We start from the raw sequence: 11,877 nt of genomic DNA, 5'->3' as shown, positions 1-11,877 counted from the left end.
GTATTTATCCTCCTCAGGAAGAGGAAGAAGGCCAAGGATACACTGCCGAGGGCATAATGTGAGGGGGGAGCCCATATGATCATGCAGGAACTTGACTATTTGCTCCCAGAAGCCCTGGACAGGCGGACAGGCCCAAATGAGGTGGTAAAAAGGGCAAGTGGGATCAGAATCTGGCTTGAATCTAGACAGGCGGCCAGGGGTAATATATGCGCGATGGAGCATGTAGAGATGCGTGAGCCTATCAGATAGCTTAGGAGACACCACTCTAGATACGTTCAGAATATCACTCCACTGGTCATCCTCCATAGCCCCCACATCCTCCTCCCAACGTGCCTTCAGCCTGTAAGCTCTAGCCGTAGCCTGGGGGGTAATGAGAAGCTGGTAAAAACAAGAGATCAATTTCCTCGGGTCGTCTCCAAACACCAGATCCGCCAAGGCTGTGGATCCCAGTGGTGGAGAGGAGGACCCGAATTGGGACTGGGCCGCGTGACGGACCTGCAAGTAGCGGAACAACATATGGTTCGGAAGGTCGTACTCCTCCTTAAGCAGCTGAAAAGTTTTAACGCCCCCAGCCCCGCACAGCTGGGACAAATATACTATCCCTCTACATATCCACAGCTTGTAGTCCGGCACCTTCAGCATCTTGGGTAAAGAGGGGTTCTCCCAGAGGGGCGTGTGGGCATGCAGAATGGGAGCTGCTGTCAATTTCTGGGCCCCACTCCAAATTCTACTATGGTGCAGAAGCATTAGTTGCCCCGTATCCGATCGGGAAAGCCCACAATGACTACAAAATAGGACCTGAAAGGGGTGCGCAACCACATCCGTGGCTGCCGTACATACCAAAGTAGAGTATCGAAGCCTGTCATAAGTATTAATATAGAAGAGGTGGGAGAGCTGGGAAGCCATATAATATGCTGCCAGGTCCGGTAGTGCCACCCCACCCAAGTGGACAGGACATTTGAGAGTCTGCCAAGCCAACTTATGCCTGGAGGACCCCCAAATAAAGGAGTTTAATATAGACTCCATGTCGCGAAAAATACGAGCTGGGATAGACACCGGGGAATGCCAGAAGATATAAAGCAACTTGGGAAGAAGTATCATCTTCACAAGTCCCAACCGTCCCATGACCCCAAGAGGCAATCTAGACCAAACCTGAGTCTTACATTTTAACATAGGGAAGAGTGGCTGTACATTCAAACGGATATAATCCGCAATGGAGCGGGAGCACTCTATTCCCAAGTATTTGATCCGGCTCGTCCGCACGAGGGGAAGCGCCGCTTGCGACGACGTGGGGGCAGTCACATCTATGGGAAGGATTTGGGATTTAGACCAATTAATTCGTAGGCCCGAGAAATTGCCGAATCTCTGGATCAACTCCAAAGCTGCTGTCAAGGATGGCCCGGCATCCTCCAAGTACAGCAGCATGTCGTCAGCGTATAGGCTGAGAACCTCCGACACTCGCCCCCTACAGAGGCCCCGAATGTCAGGGTGAGCTCTGATAGCGATAGCCAGAGGCTCCACAGCCAGCGCATACAACATAGGGGAGATAGGGCAACCCTGGCGTGTGCCGCGTGATAGTGGAAAGGCGTCGGATATCTGGCCATTTACCAAGATGCGAGCCATGGGACCTTGATAAAGAAGCTGAATCCAGCGCACAAATTTAGGGCCAAATCCGAACCTACGGAGGCACTCCCACAGATACTCCCACTCTACTGAATCAAATGCCTTGGCGGCGTCTAGGCTAAACACCACCCTGGCACCAGAGTTGTCATGGGGAGCCTGTAGATTCATGAAGAGCCTCCGCAGGTTAAACGCCGTGTTTTTCGTGGGCATAAAGCCAGTTTGATCATCGTGAATGAGATGTAGAATTACTTTGTTAAGTCTAAGGGCTAAAATTTTGGCTAATATTTTAACATCCAATTGCAATAGGGAGATCGGTCTGTACGATTCGGGGCAAAGGGGGTCCTTATCAGGTTTCGGGATGAGAATAATCAAGGCCTCACGCATGGTGCGGGGGAGGGAACCGGTTGCAAACACGTGGGAATAGAGCATCTGGAGCCTGGGGATCAACACCTCCTGGAACTGGGAGTAAAACTCCCGAGGGAGGCCATCGGAGCCCGGAGCCTTGGCCGGCGCCAAGCACGCCATGGCCTCCGCGATACATTCCTCGGTGATGGGGGCATCAAGGAGCTCAGCCTGAGAGTCAGTAAGAACAGGGAACTCTACCCCATCCAACAGGTCACCCAACTGCTCCCGGGAGCCGCCAGCTCCCGAAGCATAGAGGGCCATGTAAAAGCGACGGAATTCACACGCCACCTCCGCTGGATCAGACAATAGCTCCCCCGACGCCGATTTCAACTGAATGACCACGGGAGGGCTATGGTCCATACGGGCCAAATAGGCCAATAACTTCCCCGCCCTCTCCCCATATTCATAGGTTTTTTGTTTACCATAGAATATGGTCCTGTCAGATTTTTCATAGTGTAGGTGATCCGTGAGTCTAGAATGCAGGCGCAGCCTAGCAGAGTTCGAGGGTGTGGGATCTGCCACAAACTCCCTTTCCAGCTCCGCCAGCGTCTCCTCAGCCTGCTTAATCACCAGACGCGAGGAGGCCCTGTGACGGTTAATACGCGTAGATAGAATCGTGCGGGCGTGCAATTTAAAGGCTTCCCAAACTGAGCCAAACGAGACCGAGCCCACATTGGTTTGAAAGAAGTAAGCCCACTCCCGCTGGACCATATCCAGATCCGGGAGGACCGTCAGCCAAAATGGGCTCAGCCTCCACAGGCGAGCAGTGGGGACAGATGGGAGTCCAATACGGACCCAATAGGGCGAGTGGTCTGACAGGGACCTGATTCCAAAACCCACCTCCCGCAAATGCGGGAGCAGGGCAGGGGAAAGCAGGACCATATCTATGCGGGACATGGCATTATGTGCCGGTGTAAAACAGGAATACGCCTTCTTAGTAGGAACTTACCAAATCTAGTGAGTGAGGGGCGGGACGGACGACCAGCGGAGTGAGTAACCCTATCAAGGACGGGATCAATCACTGCGTTAAAATCGCCCACCCAGACAGCAGGTAGCGCAGGGTGCTGCAGCATATAATGGACTCCCTCCCGGAGTATCCCAAAGTGGAAAGGGGGGGGTATATAAAAAGCAAGCAGAAGGAACTCCAGCCCTCCCACCGTGACATGTAAAAAGAGGTATCTCCCTTGTCTATCCGTTTGCAGGCTATGTAGTTGAAACTGAGTACCCCTAGCCACTAGAACTGCCACCCCCCTGGAACTACTCGTGTAAGGAGCATGGTACATCCACCCCACCCACGGTCTTTTAAGGGATAATTGTAGCTGGCCCGTCATGTGAGTTTCGAGCAAAACAACAATATCTGCACGCATCTGCTTAACACACGACAGGACAGCCACCCGCTTCTGCCTGGTCCCCAAACCCCTCACATTCCATGTAACCAATTTAAAGGTTCCCCCCGCCATCCAGATGTTTCACACAGACTCGGAACCTCAACCGTGAGTCACCCCACGCCGAGGCCCAGATAAATACTGGAGCAAAGGGAGCCAGCCCTACCATCCTCCCCTCAGTGATCCCAACTATGTTGAGAGAACGGAAATCTTCTTCTCGGAAGTTATATCTTTGTACCTGGAAGGCTTACCTCTCCATTGTGAGGAGAAAGGATGGCATCCACGCTCCTTTTCTATATCCAGAATCCTGCTGTTTTTTTCAGCAAGGGGTGGACCAGAATTTGGCGTTAAGCACCATTAAAGGACAAATATCAGCTTTGGCTGTCCCTTTTCAGCGACCTCTGGCGTCTCACTCTCTAGTGAGTACTTTTGGTCAAAGGATGTGATATGTAGTCCCTCCGGTGCGTCCACCGTTACCCCCATGGGATCTGAACCTGGTATTTTCGGCGCTTCAAAAACCGCCATTTGAAAATATCAGAGTTGTAGTCTCTGCGTTTCACATCAATGAGGACATTGTGTTACCATCTCTGTGTCCTAAGCTGACACATCCTAAGGAGGAGGTGGCCCGTCATGCTCTGGATGTGGTTCGGGCTCTGTAGGTGTATTTGTCTGCCACGGTTCCTTTCAGACTTTTTTCACTTTTTCTTGTATTTTTGGGTAAAAACGCAGTACCTTTAAGTTAATGCATTGTTGCATTCGTTACTGCAGTTTTTGATGCGGTTTGAGGGTAGTGTTTCTCCGTTGAGGAGCTCCCTGTTTTTTTTTTTTTTTTTTTTTTTTTTTTTTTGTGGTGGTTTTTCCACACACTGTAGTTTTTTGTTGGTAAAGTTTATACTAGCTCCCACATGCCATGGTGGATGAAGTTTTATGCTGTTTTCCCACCCCTCATTTTGGCACTGATGGTGGAACTCCCAATGTTCTAAAGAGAGAAGCTGTGTCAGTTGGTGAATATAAGAGAAAATATGATTTTTTTGTACTCGCCATAAAATCCTTTTCTCTGTAATTCACCGACTGACACAGTACCCTCCCCTCATTTTTCTTTACACTATACTGCTTGTTGACTTACTGAGGCTGCAGTAGCATGCTGAGGGGTTGTTACCTAAGGCACCTCCCCTTGGGCGGAACTAGAAAGTTCTAGATTTATTATCACATGTTAACATGTTCTGCCTAGTCCTCTGCTGAAGGTGGCTTAACAACCCGATGGTCTAAAGAGAGAAGCTTTGTCAGTCGGTGAATTACAGAAAAAAGGATTTTACAGTGAGTACAAAAAATCCTATTTTTTTTGCTTTGCAGCCTGAAATGAAGACACAGTTATTGTGAAAGATATAACACCAACATGTCAGGGGGAAAAAAAAATCAATAACAAATGTCAGTATTTTGTTGGGCCATATTTTGCTTTAATTGCAGCCTTTAGTCTGTTGGGATATGTCTCTACTAACTTTGCACATCTAGACATTGCAATATTTGCCCATTTGCAGAATTGCAGTTACATTTAAAGGTGACTGTGGACTGCAGTCTTCAAGTTGTTCCACATATTTTCAATGGTGATTAGGTCTGGCTTCTGACTAGCCCATGCAAGAACATTCACCCTTTTTTCTCCTTCAACCACTGTGTGGTCATTTTTGCCATGTGCTTTGGGTCATTGTCATGTTCGAAGTAGAGGTCGACCGATATGGGTTTTTCTCTGGCCGATGCCGATATTTAGAAATCGGGGCAGCCGATGGCCGATATATGATGCCGATTTTTGTGGCCGATTTTTTTTATTTTTCCTTCATTAAATCTAACAGTTTAGTTAACCACTTGCTTACTGGGCACTTAAACCCCCCTCAGTCCCAGACCAATTTTCAGCTTTCAGCGCTGATGCACTTTGAATGACAATTGCGCGGGCATACAACACTGTACCCAAATGAAGTTTTTATCATTTTTTTCCCACAAATAGAGCTTTCTTTTGGTGGTATTTAGTTACAGCTCGGAGTTTTATTTTTTGCTAAACAAACAAAAAAAGATGCAAAAAAAAAAAAATCATGTTTTAATAGTTTGTTATAAAATTTTGCAAACGGGTCATTTTTCTCCTTCATTGAAGTGCGCTGATTAGGCGGCACTGATGGGCTGCATTGGTGGGCACTGATGGGCTGCATTGGTGGGCACTGATGGGCTGCATTGGTGGGCACTGATGGGCTGCATTGGTGGGCACTGATGGGCTGCATTGGTGGGCACTGATGGGCTGCATTGGTGGGCACTGATAGGCTGCACTGGTGGGCACTGATAGGCATAGTTAAGGCGGCACTAATAGGCACAGATAAGGCGGCACCGATGGGCACAGATAAGGCGGCACTGATGGGCAAAGATGGGCACAGATAAGATGGCATGGATGGGTGGCACGGATAAGTGGCACGGATGGGTGGCACGGATGGGCACTGATAGGTACCACTGATAGATGGGACTGATGGACACTGATAGGTGGCACTGCTGGGCACTGATGGGCGGCACTGATGGGCACTGATGGGCGGCACTGATGGGCGGCACTGGGTCGCAGCACCTTTGAGGCAGATTGTGGGCACTGTGGGTGGCACTGTTGGTGGCACTGTGGGTGGCATTGTGGGTGGCACTGTAGGTGGCACTGTGGGCACTGATGGGGGGCACTGATGGGGGGCACTTACTTTTATTCAGGATGGCACGGCGGTGGGCACTGGCAGGGGGCAGGTGGTCAGCTGTATTGCTGGCCGTGATCGGGACTGATGTCCCGATCACGGCCGCCGGTGATCGGCTTTTTTTTTCTCTCCTCACGCTGTCAGCGCGAGGAGGAATAATAGCCGATTACCGGCTCCGTTCTATCACATGATCAGCTGTCATTGGCTGACAGCTGATCACGTGATAAGGGGTCGGGATCGACCCCTTGCACGGATCGGTGATCAGGCGAGTCTCACGGACTCGCCGATCACAGAGCGCGCCGCGCGCGCCCCTCAGGGGGCGCGCAGGCCGCTCGTATCCGGGACGACGTCAATAGACGTCGTCCCGGAAATGTAGGTCCGCGCTAATGCCGTCATTTGGCAATAGCGCGGATCTGTAGTGGTTAAATAATAAAGAAGGGATACAGAAAATTGCTTAAATTAACCATTTATTAAACAGAAGTACACAAGCCTCCAGTCAGTGCACATGTATGTCAGTTAGATAAAAACATAACTATGTATCTTAAAAATACACAAAAACAGGTGAGGTAATCAAAACGTTTGGAAAAAAATCAACGTAATCAACAGAATAGATAGTAAACAATAGAAAAGTGCAAATTTTCTTTAGTTTTAGGCTTTTTGCTTCAGTTCCAGTTCCCGATTCTTTTCTTCACTCACATCCATCACCTAAAAGTTCTCTTGGTACTCCCAGTTTAAGAGCTTCAGGTTGTAGTTCAGGAAACACAGCCTCTCTGCATTTTCTCCTGTGAGCCTGCTCCTCTTCTTGTCATAAATGATCCCAATCTCACTGAACACTCTTTCACTGGGAACAGAAGAGGCAGGTGGACAGAGAAATTTTCTTGCCAGTGGTGCAAGGTGACACAGGCCGGATGCATTCTGTTTCCACCATTCCAGTGGCAGACCAGTCCGTCTATCAGTGGCTCTCGGAGGTACTTTTCCAACTGCTCAGAAATTAACTGCTCATCACTCTCTTCAGCAGGAGTTCCATGAGCCCCCAAAATGTTCGCATACATTTTCTCCAGAAGACCAGGGGGACTGGGTTCCTCCTTCTCTTCTGCCCTTGTCCTGGTCCGTTTTGGTTCTGGTCCTTCATCTCCACTGGTGGCTCTTTTTTGTTCGGACACAATAGCATTCTCTTCTCGCAGCCAAGTTTTTGCTTTGCTCAGTGTGTCACCTGCAAATACATGAGCCTTGTACCGAGGATCAAGCAGTGTTGCCAGCACCAAACATTTGGTATCTTCAATCTTTGTGAATCGTCTCTCCAAGCTTTGCCACATGGTTTCCCGAAGGGTTTTGATCCCCCTTGTGGTGTGACCCTCTGCCTGAAGCACCATCTTCAGTACAGCAATGCATGGGCTGATGCAGGAGATGGAGGCCTCTGCCTTGCTGATATCCAAAGTCACTTCCTCAATAGGGCCCAGTGTATCTATCAAATTTGAGATGATATCCCATTGTTCTGCTGGAGGTGTGGTAAACTTGCCATGTTCTGCTACATAGAGATTGAGGGCACGCTTCTGCTCCAGCATCCTCTGCAACATATGTAATGTGGAGTTCCAGCGGGTGGGAACATCCTGAATGATGCTGTGCTGGGGGAGGCCAAGATCTTTTTGGATGGCTCCAAGACGCTGCTTTGCAAGCACAGAGTGGCTAAAGTGTGTAGCACAAGTCTTTAATTTGGCAATGATGTCCCCCACTACTCGCTGACTGCTGATGCCTTCTTTCACCACAAGTTGTAATGTGTGTGCACTGAGGCCTTTAATCATGTTGGCACCACTGTCTCGCAGCACAAGCACCACTCTGTCTTGGTTGATGTCCCAATCATTAAGCATGCTAAGGAACATCTCCCTGATATAGTCCCCAGTATGGGAGCCAGACATGGCCTTGACATTTAGAACTACCTGTTTCCTTTCCCAGTTACTGTCTATAAAATGACATGTTAGGCTCATAAGTGATTCTGCTTCACCAGATCAACAGTCTGTTGTGAAGGACAAATAGGGTCCAGCATTTTCTGTTGTAATTTGTGTCTTAATCTGCTGTGTAACCTTCTTGTACACACTGTCCAGCATGTCTGTGCGGTAGTATTTTTCACTTTTGATTGAATATCTTGGTTCTATGGTTGCCAGCAAGCGTTGGAAGCCAATATCTGCAACAACTGTAAAGGGCTGGTTGTCTGTGGCAATCATTTCTGTGATTAGGGTATCAATTTTCTTGGACCGGGGATCAGTATTTTGCCATTTTCTTTTAGAATCAAATATCTGTACTACAGTGGGCTGAAAGTTGGCAGAAGAAGAAGCTGCATCTTCTTTCTCCCTCTGTGCGCCTTTATAAGCTTGGAGGTGGTGGACTTTCAGATGATTCCACATATTTGTGGTATTTTTAGCCTTTCCTTTTTCTGCTCCCATGCTCAGCAATTTCTGGCAGATATTGCACTTGGCCTTCCCTGATGTTGGCTCACTGAAATACTGCCATACTGGGTTTGATTTCTTTTCAGCCATCATCAAACTGTAATTATTAAAACATTTAAAATTACAATCTTAGTCATTTTAAAGGAGGGCACAGCAGTGGCGGCTGGTGCTCAAACATTTTTTGGGGGCGCAAACAAACTGGAAAAAAAACCCATCAAACGCAGCCACTGTGCCCCATCAAATGCTGCCAGTGTGCATCCCCCATCCGCCCTGCACTTACCTTGTCTCGGTAAGGCAGTGGGTCACGGCGGCGGTGTGCTCCACAATCCTCAATGTCTTCTCCTGTCCTCTGTATAGGCGTCCAATCAAAGTGACTGTAGTTTCAGCCAATCAGGTGACAGGTAACAGACCCGAGCATCTGATTGGCTGAGAGGCGGTTCAGGGTTAGGAAAGTGAATGAATCGGTTTCCTAATACAGCGCTGAGTGAACAGCGAGCGCCCAGCACCTTTTTGGATGCCTTTTAGAGCCTATGGCTCTAATCGGGTGCTTCCAAAAAAATGCCATGCATGAACTTATGGTGATAGAGATGTGACAGGAGAGGCGCCAGCGCCCGTGTGCCCCTTATGGCTGCACCTCCACTGGGGTACAGAGAGGCGGCTGTGGAGGAGGGGGGTACAGAGAGGTGACTGTGGAGGGGGGGTACAGAGAGGTGACTGTGGAGGGGGGGTACAGAGAGGTGACTGTGGAGGGGGGGTACAGAGAGGTGACTGTGGAGGGGGGGTACAGAGAGGTGACTGTGGAGGGGGGGTACAGAGTGGCGGCTGTGGAGGGGGGGTACAGAGAGGCGGCTGTGGAGGTGGGGATACAGAGAGGCGGCTGTGGAGGTGGGGATACAGAGAGGTGGCTGTGGAGGTGGGGATACAGAGAGGCGGCTGTGGAGGTGGGGGGTACAGAGAGGCAGCTGTGGAGGTGGGGGGTACAGAGAGGCAGCTGTGGAGGTGGGGATACAGAGAGGCGGCTGTGGAGGTGGGGATACAGAGAGGTGGCTGTGGAGGTGGGGGGTACAGAGAGGCAGCTGTGGAGGAGGGGGGTACAGAGAGGCGGCTGTGAAGGAGGGGGGTATAGAGAGGCGGCTGTAGAGGGGGGTATAGAGAGGTGGGTGTGGAGGAGGGGGTACAGAGAGGCGGCTGTGGAGGAGGGGGGTACAGAGAGGCGGCTGTGGAGGAGGGGGTACAGAGAGGCGGCTGTGGAGGAGGGGGGTACAGAGAGGTGACTGTGGAGGGGGGGGTACAGGGAGGTGACTGTGAAGGTGGGGATACAGAGAGGCAGCTGTGAAGGTGGGGATACAGAGAGGCGGCTGTGGAGGTGGGGATACAGAGAGGCGGCTGTGGAGGTGGGGGGGTACAGAGAGGTGGCTGTGGAGGAGGGGAGTACAGAGAGGCGGCTGTGGAGGAGGGGGGTACAGAGAGGCGGCTGTAGAGGGGGGTACAGAGAGGCGGCTGTAGAGGGGGGTACAGAGAGGCGGCTGTGGAGGAGGGGGTACAGAGAGGCGGCTGTGGAGGAGGGGGGGTACAGAGAGGCGGCTGTGGAGGAGGGGGGGTACAGAGGCGGCTGTGGAGGAGGGGGGGTACAGAGAGGCGGCTGTAGAGGGGGGTACAGAGAGGCGGCTGTGGAGGAGGGGAGTACAGAGAGGCGGCTGTGGAGGAGGGGGTACAGAGAGGCGGCTGTGGAGGAGGGGGGTACAGAGAGGCGGCTGTGGAGGAGGGGGGTACAGATAGGTGGCTGTGGAGGAGGGGGTACAGAGAGGCGGCTGTGGAGGAGGGGGGTACAGAGAGGCGGCTGTAGAGGGGGGTACAGAGAGGCGGCTGTAGAGGGGGGTACAGAGAGGCGGCTGTGGAGGAGGGGGTACAGAGAGGCGGCTGTGGAGGAGGGGGGGTACAGAGAGGCGGCTGTGGAGGAGGGGGGGTACAGAGAGGCGGCTGTGGAGGAGGGGGGGTACAGAGAGGCGGCTGTAGAGGGGGGTACAGAGAGGCGGCTGTGGAGGAGGGGGGTACAAAGAGGCGGCTGTGGAGGAGGGGAGTACAGAGAGGCGGCTGTGGAGGAGGGGGTACAGAGAGGCGGCTGTGGAGGAGGGGGGTACAGAGAGGTGACTGTGGAGGGGGGGGTACAGGGAGGTGACTGTGAAGGTGGGGATACAGAGAGGCAGCTGTGAAGGTGGGGATACAGAGAGGCGGCTGTGGAGGTGGGGATACAGAGAGGCGGCTGTGGAGGTGGGGGGGTACAGAGAGGTGGCTGTGGAGGAGGGGAGTACAGAGAGGCGGCTGTGGAGGAGGGGGGTACAGAGAGGCGGCTGTAGAGGGGGGTACAGAGAGGCGGCTGTAGAGGGGGGTACAGAGAGGCGGCTGTGGAGGAGGGGGTACAGAGAGGCGGCTGTGGAGGAGGGGGGGTACAGAGAGGCGGCTGTGGAGGAGGGGGGGTACAGAGGCGGCTGTGGAGGAGGGGGGGTACAGAGAGGCGGCTGTAGAGGGGGGTACAGAGAGGCGGCTGTGGAGGAGGGGAGTACAGAGAGGCGGCTGTGGAGGAGGGGGTACAGAGAGGCGGCTGTGGAGGAGGGGGGTACAGAGAGGCGGCTGTGGAGGAGGGGGGTACAGATAGGTGGCTGTGGAGGAGGGGGTACAGAGAGGCGGCTGTGGAGGAGGGGGGTACAGAGAGGCGGCTGTAGAGGGGGGTACAGAGAGGCGGCTGTAGAGGGGGGTACAGAGAGGCGGCTGTGGAGGAGGGGGTACAGAGAGGCGGCTGTGGAGGAGGGGGGGTACAGAGAGGCGGCTGTGGAGGAGGGGGGGTACAGAGAGGCGGCTGTGGAGGAGGGGGGGTACAGAGAGGCGGCTGTAGAGGGGGGTACAGAGAGGCGGCTGTGGAGGAGGGGGGTACAAAGAGGCGGCTGTGGAGGAGGGGGTACAGAGAGGCGGCTGTGGAGGAGGGGGGTACAGAGAGGCGGCTGTGGAGGGGGGGGGTACAGAGAGGCGGCTGTGGAGGAGGGGGTACAGATAGGTGGTTGTGGAGGGGGTGGTACAGATAGGTGGTTGTGGAGGGGGTGGTACAGAGAGGTGACTGTGGAGGGGGGGTACAGAGAGGTGACTGTGGAGGGGGGGTACAGAGAGGTGACTGTGGAGGGGGGGGGTACAGAGAGGTGACTGTGGAGGGGGGGGGGGAGGTACAGAGAGGTGGCTGTGGAGGAGGATCATCCATTTTCTAAATGCCAGGTTTCACTTTAAAAGGATATTAATTTATAAAGTCTGCAAGGGGGC

The 11,877-nt window shown here is 52.5% G+C and overlaps 1 pseudogene; it reads right to left on the bottom strand.

Moving 5' to 3' along the window:
* Window positions 1-6,730: 6,730 nt before the first annotated feature.
* LOC143990269 (zinc finger BED domain-containing protein 4-like) lies at window positions 6,731-8,658 on the bottom strand (annotated as a pseudogene).
* Window positions 8,659-11,877: the final 3,219 nt, after the last annotated feature.

Source organism: Lithobates pipiens, unplaced genomic scaffold (assembly GCF_037356315.1).
Source record: "Lithobates pipiens isolate NorthernLeopardFrog02 unplaced genomic scaffold, aLitPip1_a1.2 Scaffold_18, whole genome shotgun sequence".
Classification (NCBI taxonomy): domain Eukaryota; kingdom Metazoa; phylum Chordata; class Amphibia; order Anura; family Ranidae; genus Lithobates; species Lithobates pipiens.
Note: the sequence above shows the minus strand (reverse complement) of the source record. Positions and strands in the feature narration are given on the sequence as shown.